The sequence below is a fragment of the Pezoporus wallicus genome, unplaced genomic scaffold, assembly GCF_028554395.1.
Source record: "Pezoporus wallicus isolate ANWC-B61680 ecotype Strahan unplaced genomic scaffold, APGP_CSIRO_Pwel_v1 contig_7073, whole genome shotgun sequence".
Taxonomy (NCBI): Eukaryota; Metazoa; Chordata; class Aves; order Psittaciformes; family Psittacidae; genus Pezoporus; species Pezoporus wallicus.
Genome location: NW_026641326.1, coordinates 2,197,585 through 2,213,481, shown reverse-complemented (window position 1 = coordinate 2,213,481; position 15,897 = coordinate 2,197,585). Strand labels below are relative to the sequence as shown.

The following is a 15,897-nucleotide window of genomic DNA, read 5'->3' as shown; positions in this document are numbered from 1 at the left end:
CTGAGAAGACAGTCTGGATGGCACAACTGCCCTGACAGTTGAATTGGCATAGTTCTGAGAGTACCTGCCTAGCATCCATATCGGAGATGATTTAAATGAGATAAGGGATTGGGCTGGATTGTGCTGATCTCTTTATATTGTCGTTGTGACCATCAGTTATCAACAAAGGAAAACATCGCTATATATATATTTGCAGGAGTTTGATTTTGTGGCGAGAGCTGTCAACAGCAATGAAAAAACCCTTCTGTCACAAAGCCAGAAAATTGTGCCCCAGGAAAAAAATGCTCCAAGGCCATAAAAGCCATTTCAAACATTCTACTTTGGGCTTAGTATTTCCTCATTTGAGGAGGGAGGGAAGAGGAAAGAGGGCAAAACAAATGGAGAATGTGCATGTGCTAATCTTGCATGGTGATGGCGGAAGAAATGCCTGGTCTTGGAAGGAATCAGGAACGAGCACCCCTTGGCACTACAGGGGTTAAGGCCAAGGTGAGTGCTAATGGAGGGGACGTGTGCTGACATCTGAACACAAAGTGAAAAATCACCTCCTGCAGAACCTGGTAAGCGCTGGGAAGCTGGAGTGTGCCAGCCAATTTAAGTTCAATAAGTCTGTGAGAAATGGAGAGATAAATCAACACAGTAAAATACAATGCAGCAAACCCGGGTGGCTGGTGTGGACATTTTGCATGTTGGGTTCTGGGGCGCTTGTGTAGCCAGCAAAGAATTCAAGGCCCTGTGAAGAAAGGCTCTCAGGAATGGAAAATGCTGAATGACCAACTGAATATGTCCCATATTAAAGCTTTTCATACTGCCTTAAATGAAGCAAGCTTTTCCCTGCATGGAATTATTTACAGCACCGTTCTGCTATTTGACAGTATTGTTTTCACACTGCTGGCCCTTATCAGAATGCCTCAGGAGCATCTGAAATAGAAAAACAAGGAGCACCCTGACCTTCCAGCAAATACATCACTGGCCTGTGGTAGGACAGGAAATTACAGAATTCACTTGTCATCTTCCAAGTATGACAGGACCTCTGCATCATAGAAAGAAATCTATCCCATAAGGTTAAATCACTGCTTATCTGCTTAATGGCAGTCAGACGTTAAGCAGATTGACTGGGACATTCAATTTGTTTATTTTTAAATGGGAACCCAAACAACTTAATGCTCCTTCTTGCCTTAATCTGCTGGCAGGCTCGGTATCCAATTTATTGTGTTTGTTTGATTGTCTGTTTATTTATTTATTTATGCCTCTTTTTGCCTCCTGTGGCCTGTTGATTCCTATGGGAGTGGATGCTCTGACTGGGCAGTTGCTCCCGTGGATGAATCCCACGCGGAGATTATCCTTGCTGTATGGCCATCTGCATTGGCTGCACTGAGTCTAGCAGCGATTTTTAAGCACAGGCTCTTGTGGATTATCCACATGCTTTGGTGAATACAAATCAACTTGCAGTTAAGATTAAGATACAACGATTTCCATATCTGGGAAGTGTACGGTTGTCAACGGAAAAACATGGTAAAGTAGCATACAGGCTGCAAGGTACAGTCAGCAATTTGAATAAATGACTATGTGTGGAGAACACTGGAACTGGGAACCTTTTATGGTTTAAGAAAGCAGAAAATGTAGATTAAGATGCCATTCATTAAACACCACCCAAACTGTTCTAATCCTTTCCCATGAAATCGTCATCTTCTAAGCTGTAACATGTTAAGTATACCTAAGAAATAAAGCTGATTTAATACAGCTGTACCCCTGAAATGAAGGGCAGTGTGTTGCTGCCTTACTTTTATTGCTTTGATCTAGGTTCCCTACTAGTTTGATACAGATAAAGGTTAGGGAGAAACTAGCAAGGACCTGATGACAATTTAATCCCTGTGGTGATTACCATGTGGCAATTAAAGGCTGGCTGCTGTGAGATGCTGTATACTTTCAGTGCCTTCTCAGGCGCGTTTTTCTACTGGTAGTGGATAGTGTTTTCTAAATGATCAGGGTGGGATTTTCAAAAGCATGTGTAGGAGCCCAGTAACTGGAGTTTTAATGAGTCAGGTGCTTGTGGATGATTACTAGAAGCCCCTTTATACTGTGCTCTAATCAGAGATTTTGTGTGTTTGTTCATACAGTATAAACAAGTGTAAATTCTGCTCGTCTTCCAGACATAAAACCCCATCAAAAGCAGCCTTCCATGCTAGCCTGAAATAGAAATCAAAACCTTCCTTCTGGTTTTAAACTCTATTCTCTATTGCAAGAAGAGAAGACAACAAAACTTTAACTTAGGTAGTCCCATTGCAATGCATCCTGTCTCTGTGAAGCAGTTACACTCATATCAGATTATGAAAACCACAGCTGGTTTTCAGGTTTTTTCCTGATGCAGCCTACTGTACCCTGCTTTTCTCACACACAGACACCTTCTATCTAAAGAGCAGTACTATCTAAATTCTCTACACCAAGCACTTTTCTGACCTCTTCTTTACACCTACTGGAAGTGGAAATGTCTGCACTGTCTCACAATGGAGATGAATGCTTGCAGGATGTGGAGGCTTTTTTGATTGTGAAACAAGCTTTAAGATCACCTGGGAAATTATCCAGAATTGCTTTGGAAGGGTCTCTGATGGAGCCCTGAGGGCACTAATTAGCCTTAATGGCCCTGATTGGCCCCACCTGGTGCCTCCACCCACTCCCATGGGCCCAGGAGTACCATTTAAATTCACCTGGGGGGGTTTACTGCCTCTGTCCTTTGAGTTGTATTGGAATTGCTCACCCATGCCTGGCTGAGCACCCTATTGCAGGAACTGAATTCTCTGCTTAACCATGGATCTGTATTCTCTATGAATTGGTTTAATGATTTGGACTCCTACTTGAAGCTGGGCACCAGCTCTGGGCTTGCTTTGCTCAGGTACCAAAGGGCTGAACTCTGGTTGGCAAGGTTATTTCCCTGTTGTGGTGCAATGCTCTGCTCCATGTGCCTTAGGGATCTGCTGGCCCTCTCCGCTCTGAGGTTCCCTTTGCCAAAGGTAAGGTTATCTATACCGAATTCCTCCATAGCAAGCACTTTCCTAATCTGCTCTTTAAACCCTGGGGAGCGTTTTTGCTACTATTGCATTGTAGAAGTAAGGTTTTGAGTAAGTGTTGCTGATGCAGTGTCTGGAGGCATGGTGGAGTTCAGCTTATCTTGTAGTTTTGGTGGGCTTTGTACTAATGTTTCCTTATTGAGGCTGTGTGAGTTACCTCTGTGTGATTTGAATCACAGGGTGAATGGGCTGCTAAAGTGTGACTTAGATAGTGAGCTTGCCATAGCTGAACTTACAGGGGTCTGGGGAGGGGAGCATTTAATGTATGGCTTTATCTTCTTGGAGCTACATGGCATTCTCTTTTGAATCATAGATATGTTTTATGGTGGACATGTTTGTAGGCTGTCCCTTGTTATATGGAAAGGCCATGACTCTCTGTGAGTGTAATTGCATAGCTTGCTCATTCACCAGAAGTCATTTCAGAGTAGCCATGGAGAGCACTCTGGAGGCTGAGAGCACTAATGGAAGGTCAGCAAGTTCTTTTCAGATGATCAGGGTCAGGCCCTGATCCAGGTTGCATTACTGAGGAGACAGAGCAAAACTCATGGGCTAAATGTCATTATTTCTTCTTGACACCAGCATAACAAAACCCTTTGGTGCAGTTTCAGCTCTTACGATTAAATAAATGGGATCCAACAAGCAGGACTCTGTTTGTCAGAGTTATGTCCATTGACCCTCTTGCAGTATTTTTAGCTGGTTATATGCCTCTAGTGTTATGCTATTTTCTATCTTAATGTGTGTTCCTAGACTGGCTGGTAGAAAGGCAAAACAAAAAGCCTTCACATCAAGCCCCCATTTAGCCATCAAGATATGCCTGGCACCTAACAGAGTAGCTGTGCTTCTGATTTATAGCTGTCAAATGTGCCTGGAGAGAGAAGCAAAGTAGCCTCAAGGCCTGGCCCTGATATACAAGAACTGAAATAAGTGTAAAACTGTTCTTGTGGCATCAGAGAAAAAGTTTGACAGCCCTTAGTGAGCAAATAAAGTAACAGCACAATAAAGTGGTGAACGGGCTTGGGCATGTTGTAAAATGTTCTGTAGAAAGTGAGAGTAATAAGTAAAAGTTCTGGGACTATTTTATGGCAGGATTGAAGCTTACACAGTGTCATGCAAGCAGCTTTTCTCCCCTGCATCGCAGAAGTGCTGCGATTACAGCCACTAGCTATGGGTAACAGTGGCTGTCCTTGCAGCTTGCCTTGCTCATCCTCCAGACCTTTAGGGCTAATTAAAGAGCCCCCCAGAGCCTCATTTATTAGCCTCATATACTCCATAGTGAGCATGATTAATGTTTGGCTCTCAGCTAGGGTTCAAATGCAATTTAGCAAAGACTGAAGAGGAAATTAAGTGAAGTTTTGAGGTGTTTTAAGCTAGAGACACACAGAAGGTATCTCCACAAATGGATGGATCTGTGAGGAGGACTGGGACTCAGCCTGTACCTTTCTTGCTGGTCAACCTGTTCCCCTGTGTGATCCTCAGCTATCTACATCTATAAGAAATAAGGAAAGCTGCTAATATTAATCTTAGCACTGTGCCTTTGGATCTCCTGCTGAGACACAGTGAGTAGAGCTTTTCAATATATAGCAAGGTTTCTAGGTCCTCTTGGCACTAGAAGCTCAATTTTTAAACTTTGGATAACGTTTTGAAATATGGGGGTGCAACTTGAATCTCATGTGGTTAATATGACTGCAGGAGCAAACTGGAAAATTGTTTTAGGAGTGTATCTTTAAAAACTAATGAATATTCCAAATCGGTCTGAATGCACAAATTTATTGGCAATGTGAATGTAAAAATTCAGAATTTATATTTAAATATATCAGGGTGCAGAGGAAGTCTTGGAAAGAAACTCCTTCTAGCATTAATGGTGCTGTGGACATAGTGTGTCATCTTGAAAGACTAGTTCTTGCTCAACATGTTTTAGGAGACCTACAGTAAGCACAGGGTGAAATATATGGAGCATGGAGTGCAAGGTGTTTGAACTGAATACCTGTAATGAGCCACTCTGCACTTTGTGATAAGTCTTTAATTCTATGGAAACAGGAATAGGATCAGTGAATAATGAAGAGAGGAAAATGCAAGAAAAGCCCAGCAGACTGTGCTATCAGCCATCAGAATAACCATAATTTCTGTGGGAACAGTTTCAGTGATAAAATGAGTAGCGCTCATACCTCTAGCTTGCTTTCTCTTGGTATTACTGAGCATAGATAAAGTGAAGGTCTGTGAGAGCATGTTTAGGACCTGGGTGTGCATTTCTTTTCCTGCTGTTATCCTGCAGAACTGCCTCTGTTTAGGAACCCTGGCAAAATTAAGGGCTTAGACACAGAAAAAGAAAATTCTTCAGCTTCTTCTGCAGACTCTCAGCTCAGCTATTGCCAACTATTTGGGTAGGAGACAATATCGCATCTGCAATATTAACAGACAATGTGGGGAGATGGAACAGATTGTTGCAAGCTCAGAGAATGGAGATGTAGGGTGGTAGCATGAGGAAAGCTTAGGTTCACTGGTCTCATTTTAAGCCCTTAAAATTGGGCATTGAAATCAACCTGGGTGAAGGACAGAAAAGACCATCACCAAGTCTTTCCTGTAAGACGGGGAGACTAAAACTGGCAGTGGGACACTGGGTATAGTGTCACATGTACATGTAGGAAAGAGCAAATTATCAAACCTAATGGTGCTTACAATCATTACCACTTCTAATTGCCTTTATAGAATTTTAGAAGACTATCTGCTAGCAGAACCACATTTAAATCAACACTGGAGATTGTGCAGCGAGATTTGTGGTTATTTACTGTTGAACATAATAATCAACCCTATTTTTTCCCATTTTAAGTAGCATCGCATTGATAGAGGTTAATGCTTTAAAATGACATCGGTGCAGCTAAATTTAAGGCAACAGATAACCAAAAAATATTTTGGGAATTCTGCAAGTTTGATCAATGAGCTCTTTAAAGCACATATACAGGCGAGACAACTTCTGAAAGTTGTGTGTGGGCACATCATTTAATAAAAAGCAAGACTGCTTTCTGGTTAACTTCTGTTTAACGAGGCTGGGCAGAGCCTGAAGTCCCATTTTCTGTTGCTTAAAGACTTCAATTTTAGTTACTCCTCTATTAGTGTGATAAGACTGGACCATGCTATTTCTCATCTCCCAATTTTCCTGTCTGCAAAGCAGGGAAACTAACAACCAGCTCCTTTGTAAAACAGTTCAGGTCACTCTGAACCATATGTACAAGCCAGGGTACTGTTATAGCAGTGTGGTAGCTTTAACCCTTTAAAAACAAGATCAAAAGCTGGTGTCGGTAATAACAGGCATTATTGAAACTGAACAGGGTGCCCAGAATTGTTCTCTCAACCAACAAAATCCTTATTCCCACTGATAATCCAACGCCTGTTAGAGAATCTTCATGTCACAGGTTTAATTTCAACCACAAATAAGGCAGGAAAGACCCTTTGTCAGGTAAGGGTAAAAGCAGTACTGCTGATACAGGAAGGTTTTCCTTGCATACCATTACCAGTGTTGAATGCATCCCACACCCTTTATTTGATAACTGGTGTTAAGGGAACCAACTTTAAACAAGACAATTGGGAAAATGGAGTTCATTTGGACAATACACAAGGACTTAGACCTGAAAATAGGACAGGAGTTGTATAATGGTGCCAAGGTGGAGGAGGACACTTCAGCCCTGTCAAGCTTTGTAAAACTGGCTGGTGCAAACAGGCTGCTGACATTAGGAGTGCGCTGGTGCCCTGACAATACCCAGGGTGCCCCACTGAAAGCTGAGATTAAGCATATATGGATGTACTTGCTGAATTTAGACCTTGGACTTGGATCCTGGCACCTAGAAGTTGGCTTTGTAAAGACTTTCTCAGGGCTCAGGTCTGCTGGTGTATTTTTATAACAACCCTTTGTGTGTTTTGGCAGTTCAGCTAAATTACATCACTGTATCTTTCTGCATTTTATTTACCTCATTTCCTTTTCTAAAAATATATAAAAGTTGACTATTCACTGATATGAATTTGAAAACAGTGAAAAGCCAGCAGCCCCTTCCCAGTCTTCCATTGTTCACTTAAACCACATCAGCCACATTGAACCACACACATAGACACTACTTGCAAAAGGTGTTGATGTGGAAGAGGTATTTTGGAGAAGCAAAGAAAGGAAAGGAGGAAGGATGGGGAGCTTCACTTAGTTTTCTTCAGGGAGGAAAAAGAATTGTGCAGAGGAGGAGGAGGGTTGTGCACAGGATCAGGCTGTCAGCCTGGCCCGGCCTTGTACAGCTGCCTGAAGCTCTTCTGTGTCCTGGAGGCTTCAGTCCTCTTCATCATAGAAACACGAGGAATCGGTTTGCACAAGCACAGAGTAACTGTGTCTGGTAAAGACTTTATCTAGTTCAGCAGATCTGTTCTGAAATGAACAAAAATTATAACTGGGAAATGATTTCAGATGGGAGCATCCGAATTGTTTTTCAGGATTGAACAGCTTTCAGGATCTGTGTATTCTGGTTTAGAGGAAGAATCTGACAGGATTTTTTGCATCAGTCTAAACAGCAGCTCTTCCCCCAATGCCCCTGTAAGAAACCTAGATTTCTGCTGCTAGCACATGTGGGTGAAGCCTGGCTGTGCAGAGGGCATGAAATAGAGCACCATCATTCAAGTGATGCTCATCTTAGGCTCTGTGTATGTCAGTGCCAAACTACATGAAGAGCTTGTCTGTTCTGGGGTCTCCCAGAATTCTGCAGTGGGCTAGACTAGCAGTCCATTTATCCTGGCATTGTGCTGTTCATCCTAAATAATAAATGACACCCACTCTGGCAGTTGGGGCAGATTAACATCAGGGTAGATCTCAGCAGAGAGGCAAAGTACCTTTTTAAACATCAATATTCCTCCCTTGCTCTAAAGGGATTTTGCAAAGAGCTATGGTCAGTTCTGGGGTCTATGTTTCACATTAGGAAAGTAGCATAAATTCAGCCATTTTTCTGGAGAGATCTTTAATCTGACTCTCCTGTCCGTAGGCCTTAGATGTTTACTTAAGAAGCTGCTCTCCAAAAAGTGATGTTTCAGGGCTAGGAATGCATGGGTTTTGTTTCAGGCTGCCCAACCTTCAGGAAATAGATATGTTGACTAATTGAGCTGCAATGCATTTAATCTCTGGAGTTTTGAATTGTGTAAATAGCTGTTGGCCAAGAAAGGCAAAAGATAACTTTATTGTTAAGTCCTGCTTTGAGTTCTGTGCCCTGTCAGGGACTGGAACTGGGGTTTCTCACCAAAGTTGAGGCATTTTGATGTGAGACATGTAGTGTGAGCTAGCTTGGTTGAAAGCAGGAAAAACTTTGTGGCTTGCTGCGAACCGTATCTTTGGGTTCATTTGTCTGTGCTTCATCTGTCTGGTTTCTCCCCTCTTGAGGTCAAGAGGCCCTGTGGATTTGTCAGGCACCTGCCAAAACGGGGTCCTGATCCAGGCTGGTATCTTAGGGTCAAGTGCAAAGCCAGCAGAGGCTACTCTATTTTGCTTGAATCCCTTAATCCATCACATCAGAAGGTCTTCTCTGCTGCCATGCAATGCTATCACTCATTCTCTGTGCAAAGTTGGTTTAGGTGCATCTGCACTACTTTCTGCAAGCATTTTGATTTTCTTATAATGCAGCTATAAACGAGATAAAGAACACTTATTTCAGCTAGTGTAGAAATTGGCTGACCTTTCCTGCTCAAAGTAAGCTCACTCCTGTCTCCAGATCTTGATTTAGGATTATCTGTGGGAGGTAAATGCATGCATACATCACATCAAACTGTCAGTGTAATTTCCCCTATCCAAGTATTTACATACAGGAAGGGAGGTATAGGGAATTGTAATCGAGTAGTAGGTAGTGTTAGAACTTCTTTTGATATGGAACAATATTTTTAGGGAGATTGCATATTGGTGGTTCATCTTCTGCAGTACAGAGTCCATTGGGGGTTGGTTGGTGATGGCTGGAATTGAGGAAGCGATGAGACTGCTGATGTAGTAGCACATGTAGCTAAAATAATCTGATCCTTCTAGGGGGCAGATGAGCTCCATCACATGAATGTGCAGGAAACTGATGAAGTCCTGTGAGTCAGCAGGCAGAAAGGATGCGCAAGATGCAGAGAACACAGAGGAAAGTTTTGGAGGGTGATGTGCAAAACCTGACGATGTGAAGTTGTTATAGCTTTGCTCTTGATTTGTGGCCACTCAGAGCTGCAGAGGCAAATGTTGCTACCTTCCTGGTGACAGGAAACATCTGGGAGCACTTCAGTCCCCAAACCATAGCCACAGAGGAACTGGAGGAAAGAGAAACCCAGAAAAGTCAGATGGCAGCAAGACTCCATCCTAGGGGCCCTCAGGTGTAAGCAGATTTGAGAGAAGAGAGGCAAGAGAATAAGCTGCATGAACAGCATTGGCATAGCTACAGTGGCATGGGTGCAGCCAAGGAATCCTGCTTGATGGAGATTCTTACGTGAGTCAAGCTGTGCTTATTACTCTGCTTTAAGAAAAGTATGAGGTAGCTTGGCCTTGTAGTCTGTAGATGTGATAAACAGGAAGACCTGGTGTTGCTGGGGTTAATAACCATTATTTGATGTGAGATGTCATGTCAAATACATGTCCTGAAGCCAGGACAGATTGAAAAGAACAACCCTCTTTACCTTGGAGGATTTTGATCCTCTTAATTTTGGTTAAATGAATGAGCAATGATTTGTGACATTTTGGCAAAAATAACAGCATTTGCCTTGATAGCAAAATATCAGAGTGAATTCCTTCACAACCCAAGTGCTGTTTTAGCTGCAGAGATTTGTTCTGTGGAATATGCAAGACTTGTTATGGTGCTGCTTATTTCATATGGCAAGCCATGGTTTGCCAGCACCTCCAGTTTATCTGACAACCCCCAAACAATAGCCAGACCGCTGTTCATTAGGCAGCCTATTTCCATATGGTAATAAGAAGCCGTTTGTAACATACCAGCACGGATATTCTTGAACACATTGTTCTGTTTCACTCTGCAAGGATGACAAAGGGCCCTTATGAACAGAGATAGATGGATTTAGGCAAATCCAGCCCCCTTCCCATTGCCCTGTAGAAATTTCCATATATCACCTCAGAGGGGATGACATGCATCTTCTGCCCGTATTGTGAGTTACGGCTGGGAACGAATCCAAGGCTGGGGAGGACCCGCAGAGGGTCCAGGGGAATTGTCGGTGCTGGCAGTTGTGGGGAGAGGGGCTGGATACGTCCCTCGGCTACTTCGGCTTTCGCTGGAGCTGAGGATGCTCCCGCTCTCCCGCGTCCCCTCTCCTGGGGTGCAGCTCCGGCGCCTTGCGAAGGGTGAGACCGCGCCTGCCCGTGCACATGCACACACGCACAGATGTAAATACGACCAGAGCATCCACCGCATCCTGCGCGGCTCTGTCGGTGTGTCCTTCCCCTCCCGGGGGGGAGCGGGGGCTCCGCAGCCGGGGGCGGAGCTGCCCCTCGCTCTCGCCGCGATGCGGGGGGAGCGGGGCCGGCGCTAAGCCCTGCCCCGCCGGGCGGGCGGTGAGGAGCCGGGGGTACATGCGGGGGGGCCGGGCGGGGCGGGCTGGGCTCCGCCGGCAGCCCCGTGCGCTCAGCGGGCGGCCGCCACCAGCGCTGCCCGCACCGCTCCGCTCAGCCCGGACAAGGTAAGCAGTGCGATGCTCTCCGAGCAGAACCGGGTGGGTTCGTCGGGGATGTTGCGGGAGCGGGGGCAAGGCGAGCCCATCCCCACCGCGGGGCTCCCGTGGGGGTGTTGCGTGTTTTGGGGGTGCGAAGCCGCGGTGCTCCCCCCGTGGTGGCGACGGGAAACGCGCGGCCACACCCTCGTGGGGTGTTCCCCCCCCACCCCGCATCTCTGCCCGCCCCGTCCCCGCATCCCGCTCGGTTCAAGTTGGGTGTTTGGCGGAGCGAAAGGGCCGCCAAGGACAGCGAACCTGGGAGCGCCCGGGGAGGATTCAATTGGCCGTGGAGCGCGATGAGGAATTGAGTGTCACGGCTGCCAGTCGCTCGCGGCTTGGTGATAACAAATACTCGCTTTCAGACAATGAGCGCCCTTTGTGGACCGAGGGGTCCGGGAGGTCCTCCCGCCCCGATGCTGTCTGCCTCGCAGGAAGGGATCCAGCGGCGTTGTTATCTGCCCTTACCCCGCAGACAGGAGCCATGGAGCGGTGTGCTGAGCCACGGCACCGGTCCCCCCCGGGCTGCGGACGGGCCCACGGCGGAGGCCCAGGGCTCTTCCTCTGCCTTTGTTGCACTTGTCTGCTTGCCCGGCTTGGCCTCGCATCCTCCTGTCGCCCAGAATAGCCCCTTTCCCAGTATTGTTCTCGGTGTGTTTCCTCTCGCCTCTCTCTTCCTCCACCCCTCCTTAGCCGCAGTTTCTCCGCGGACACGATACCCTGACACGCGTTTCCCCTCTCCCCGATGGAATTTTAAGTCCAGACCTACCTATTTTGGGGAAACTCTCCTTTTACCACCGAGTGTCACAGCTGTGTTTCAGTTTGACTCAAACTGCTGTTGCTTGGGTTTGAACTAAATTGAAATAAACTTCACTCCGAGGCTGCAAATGGGAGGAGATTTCTGGTTGCCTATGCACTGCTTTGTATCAGTTTAAATTAAACGAAACGCTGTTTGCTTGAGACTGGCTTCCTAACCCAGTCAGTAATGTGATAGAAAGTAATGTAATGCTTTACCTTTGATATCACTGCCTCCTTTGTTTTTATGCGTGGGGCTATGTGGGTCCTTGGCTAAATGAATGTAGCTGAAGACTGTCATATTCAACCCACTGTTCCTGGAAAAAAGTTTTGGAATGGCTGTAGCAGCCCGAGGATGAGATTTAGGGAGAGGCTGGATTAGGAGTTTGTTAGAATAGTGTCTGCTGAAGGGTCCAGTCCTCGTCTTCTGTAGTGTATTGGGTTTCAGCCTTGGATCCATTTGAAAGAGTTGGAGTATCTCTGCTGACACAGGGCAGAGCATCAGTGCTGTCTGGAGGACTTGTTGGTTTTTTCCTTTGGGGGATTTTCTTCTTAAAGCTCTGCCTTTATTTAGGGTTTTGCCTAATAGGAAGCAAAGAGCAGCTGAGCTCATTCTTTTACCTTCTGCAGGATTCCCAATAGCTGCAGTGAAATATTCAAGTCTTTAATCAGTTTTTACTTGGCTATAGCTTGGGAAACATTTGAGCAGCTGCAGGGGCACTGGCTGGAGAGCTGGGTCTGCAGGCTGGGGAAGGTGCAGTGCTTTAGTTATTCCTGGTTCGCACAGAGCCAGGAACATGCCTTTAGAAAACTGTATGTGCTTTCACTTGTGTTCTCTGCTTTTTAACAATTATATTCTTGAAGCTGCCCCTTTCCTCCTTAAAAGAGCCTATTCTGCAGAAGTTAGCAGTGCTTGCTGGGGGAAGATCTGTACACCCTGCAGCTGCACAGATTTCAAGGTTTGATCTATTTCATATAAACATTCATCTTGCTGATTCCCTTGGACTTGCATGGGTACAGCTATGTCAGACTTGATCTTTTTAGTTTGATTCTGATGTATTAGACATGTCAAAACCCTTACTAAGAACATGCACTTCAGTCCATTAGAACTATGCATGTCATCTTAGTCAGAAGACTGAGATTATACGGTGTGTCAAGCCCTGGAATCCCCTAATTTTGAAAGTGTGTTAGGAGTGAGCTCCTGACGTCTAACCTGCTGGTGACCACTTTACTGTGATTTACTGTGAGGATACTGGGCTTTTATTCACTGAAGCAGGGGTGTTTCCGGGCTGGTGAGGTGAAATTGTTACAGAATTTCCCCAGAGCAAACGTATCTCAGCTATAGAAATTGGGACTCTTTCCCATGCTTTGTGCTATAACGTTAAAAACAAAACTCCACACTCCGCCTATAACTTATTTTCAGTGCATATTGCTCGGTTCAGTCTTATGAATGCAAGGAAGTGAAGTGTGGCATGAAAAGACTCCTGTGAGCTCTGTCTCCACTGTGGAACTCCACTGATGTGGCTTTGGATGGGCACTCTTGGTGTAGGCAAGTCTGATCTTAGTTTCTGGTGATTAAAGCAGCAAAAGGTAAAAAGGAGGCCCACTGCATGGCTTACATCATTTTCAAAGAGCTCTTGCATATTTTCTGTATCCTATTTTCTTCCTCCAGTGCCTCTTAGCATCTGCTGAATGGCAGGGAGTAGGGAGGGGAGGACCTGGGTAAATGGAGTATTCTGGGATGCAAGGGCTCTGTTCGTGCCTGTTGTACCTTCCCAGGGAAATGGTGGGGCAATGTGTCAAATCCATTTGCAAGTGGTAGTATAAATTAAAGCTGGGGGAACAACAGGTTAGAAGGTTAATGAGATGTCTGAATTTAATTGATTTTTCTATACAAATTGGCTATAATGTCTTTTGTTTGCCTTTCCCCCTTCCCTAGGATGCTGTGTTAGAGCAGTTACATGAACATAAGGAGTAGCAAAAGTGACAGGATTGACAGGAGTTGCGGCTATTTAGACAACAGCATGGGTAGGAAGCCTTGGTTACTCTTCCAAGGGAGGGCTGATGTGTGATTTTTGGACAGAGTAAGGTAGCTGTGAATTACCCCCCTGCATCCCATGTCTTCTAAGTCTCAGTGCCACTGACTGCTGGTGATCTTTGAGCCATGAACTCAATGTGGTGTGCCCTGGCTGTCGTGCAGAGCTGCACAATCCCAGGGTTAATAGAAACTTTTTACTTAGGTGTGATGGTGTAGAGGCTAAGCTAGGAAAATCAGTAGAGGAGGAGCTATAATATAGTGTAAAATGATTTCTAAGTCCTAAAGTTGTCAGGCAGCATCCCAGTCAAGATGGTAGTACTCTTTCTATAAGCTTGTGCCTAGCTGTGAAAACTAGAGTAGTGAGGCTGAAGAGGGAGGAAGGCCAGTGATGCTGACTTTATTCATCTGACTGCATATGACTTACTTAACATTTGAATGAATGAAATGATGCCACCAATTTTTGGTCTTTCTTTTCTGTATAGGTTTCCATTTCTATTGGGAATATATTTGAGCTAGCTGTAGGAGAGTGAGAGGAGCCGAGATGGGGCTGCTCATGTGGTTTCTCAGTGCTGGTCTTGTTCAGTGCTGCTTCCCATCTGTGCTGGTTTCAGATCACAGGTTCAGCACAGGAGCAGGCACAGTCTGGTCATCAGCACCAGGATCTGCATTTCTATGGGTCCAAGCTGGGTGGCACAGCTAGCCCAGAGGAGCTGACTTTGGAGATGCTCTTGGTCACCCTTTCCAGGAGTGGCATAGTGAAGGAAAGACATTGTGTGCTCAGGCAGTGTGACAGTAAAAGTTATGGCTCTTCCTGAACTCATTTGCTATGAAACATTTGTACTTAAATCATATTTCAGACTCCTCTTGAATCATGTACTGAAACATAGAATATAAAATAGTAAATTCTCTTAGGGGCTAATAACAGCTTTGACTCGTGTTCTGTTTTTTCATAACTGGAGCACTACAGCAAAACAGTTTTTGTGCTTAACATGGAAATTGATTGCGGAGTGAATGTGAAGAGTTGCCTGCAGACAACAGTTTTCATAGATCAGCCTTATTTTGATATAAGGGTTTCTGAGCAGCTGAGGGCAGCTGTAAAACGCACACAACCACACAAGAGAAAGATCAAGGCTTTTAGATCACTGCATCATCACAGGAGGGACCGATGGATGGGAGGCTTGGGCTTGGTACTTCTGTGTTTGTAATCAGGCTTCAGATAAACCAGCACATGCCATATGCTGCAAGATTGGTCAATACCTAAAACTACTTGCTGAGAATATGATTAAGTCAAGATCTGAGTGCACTAAATAGGTCGCTGGGCATCGCGGATAAATGAGCTATGTCTTTATCTTGTGTACGTCACCAGCAGTATTGTATGGCAATGCTTAGTTGTAAGAACAATTCCTTGGCAGGCTTAGAGCGTGTATATCTGTTTTTTAACAGCCTAAGCAGTTTGCATCGGATGTAATGGTGAAAAGCCACAGGGAAAGCTCTATTGTTTTGTTGAAGCCATTTCAAAGCATTAAGCCTTCCTCTTGCCCCCCAGTTGTAATGCATCAGTGCTTTCAGCAATGGTTAACAGTTCTGTGGTTAAATGATATAGGTTATAGAAATAAAGGATTTTTGTTTTCTTTTGCTATTTAGAGCAACACAAGAAACCATAAAATCATAGCTCCTGCAGAATTGTAGTAATTTTTGGAAAACACAGACTGCGCATTGAAAACATGTAAACTGTAATTTCAGGCCTTTTGTTTTCTGTGTAGTCTGTTTACAGAACTAAATCAGCAAAGGGTATGCTTTTATGCAATGGCCTCTTTGTTCGGAGACTAAACTCCTGGTGGACTGGCTGTACATAGAGCTGACAAGAGCTTCAGATTTAAGCAGTTGTCAAAACTCCAGTGCAAAGGAAGGGGGATGCTGAAAGGGGAGGAGATGCAGTTCTACTGGGGTTACCTTGTTAGTTATCTGTCAGTTTATCCAAGTATTATAGTAACTGCTGCCCAAGAGTGTTTGCCAAGATACACAGAACTCTAATGTATGAAGCCCAAATCCACCCTTCCTTCTCCTTTCATTCCTCCAGTTTGGATGAATCACTGCAACGCTCCTCTAGTTCAAAGCTGAATTTTTTCAAACCCTTTAGGTATGTTTTGAGATCTTATGGCCTAGATACTAAGCCAAAAGAACCATTTCAGCCACTGCTTGTTGTTCTTAGAGCATGCAGGTGATCAGCAGTGATGGGTTCAAATCATCACAGCCTGGCCATGCTCTGCGGTGTGGCTGTGTTTTCACAGTGGGAGATGG

The 15,897-nt window shown here is 44.9% G+C and overlaps 1 protein-coding gene across 2 annotated transcripts in view; it reads left to right on the top strand.

The window, feature by feature from the left end:
- The first annotated feature begins 2,850 nt into the window (after positions 1-2,850).
- Positions 2,851-15,897, top strand: part of FRMD4B (FERM domain containing 4B) — a 138,590-nt gene continuing 125,543 nt past the window's right edge. For both annotated transcript variants that reach the window (XM_057422940.1, XM_057422935.1), the window contains exon 1: positions 2,851-3,008. The gene's annotated coding sequence lies outside the window, so the exon portion shown is untranslated. The remainder of the gene's footprint in view (positions 3,009-15,897) is intronic.